We start from the raw sequence: 1,566 nt of genomic DNA on the forward strand, positions 1-1,566 counted from the left end.
TTTCTGTGAAAATATCAAGTGAAATTAATATTATTTGACTTGAGTGTGTCTTCGCCATCGTCAAAAAGCTGAATGTTATGGCCCATACACCACAACCAGATGGGCAAATCATGAATTGTCGGCGCATCACGATATGCCCGGGCACATTACAATGTGGCTTATCTAACGATCGGTCCACGACAGCTATTCCAAAATAAATGTATTGAATATCACAGCTGCCCTAGGTTCCATAATATTTAGCATTTAACACCGAATTTATAAACGCTTACCCAAGACTCATAATACCCCTTGCCTAACGTCAGAGGCTGAAATGGGTTGGACACTGAATTGGGAATATCTCTAAATACGGGGCTGATGAAAGCAAGACCTAGGGCATCTCAAGCTTGACCACCCAGCAGTGGCGTACTAAGGTAACCAAGGGCCCTGGGGAAAATAAAAAAATGGGGCCCTACTACAATCTAAACTGGTTAGGTTTTATCAAGTTTATTGACATTAAGCTTGCTTTCCTGTGCCCCGATTGCGCCAAATATTTTCAACTACAATGCGACTAGTAGACGACGAACGAAAATCACAAATTCGTATCGCGGTGTCCCTTTGATAGCTATTTCAAACGAAAACAAAACGCAACTGCTTCTTTGTGTAAAAGCTGAAAGAAAGCTACTTTTTCTCATACGCAAGTTAAACGCCTTCACGAACATTTGCTGTTTTAGTTTTAGTGAAATAATAAGGTGTTCGGACTTTTAATGGAAAATGCTTAAATCCATTGTTTCGTCTTTGTTTGCGCGTGAACTTTACCGCGATATTACCGAATAGCACATCAAGTGGAATGAAAATGGAGTATGGACTAGAGATGAAACGCGAATGAATTTAGAGATTAATCAAAAATTTAAAAAAATACAAATTAGCGCAATCGGGGCACTGATACAGCATTATGTTTTTAAACCGTTCTCTTCCCTTCTCTTCACAATAAAACGCAATATCGCTAGCCGTCAAATTTACAACACTGCCAGCCAACCCACAGAAGGAATTTATGGGAATTCCCAAGCTTAACTTTCGAATCTCTCTATTGTTTTGAAAATGGGAGATTTATTTTCTTTTCTTTCAAATTTCAATTTTCAAAGTTCAGTACAATTGAGATTTTCTGGTAAGGATTCGGGGCCCCCTGAGTTTGAAGGCCCCGCAGCACTGCCCCGCCTAGCCCCTTAGTAGCTACGCACCTGCCATGCCACCCATACGTTAAAAACTTAACAAACAATAAAACACTCATTACTAATTTTTGCTGACGTAATTAAACTTAAATAAATATAAATAAATAAATAAATAAATCTTTGGACAATTTCACACAGCGCCAGCTAGCCCCAAAGTAAGCAACTCAATGCTTGTGTTATGGGTGCTAGCTTAACGGATATACTACTTATATACTTTTTTTTTTTTTTTATTAAATACATACATATTATACATATTTACACCCAGACCCGTCACAGAAATTAAAATTCATCATTTCAATTTCTGCCCGGCCGGGAATCGAACCCGGGACCTCTCGGCATAGTAGTCCGTTCTGAACCA

The sequence above is a fragment of the Ostrinia nubilalis genome, chromosome 10 (assembly GCF_963855985.1).
Source record: "Ostrinia nubilalis chromosome 10, ilOstNubi1.1, whole genome shotgun sequence".
Taxonomy (NCBI): domain Eukaryota; kingdom Metazoa; phylum Arthropoda; class Insecta; order Lepidoptera; family Crambidae; genus Ostrinia; species Ostrinia nubilalis.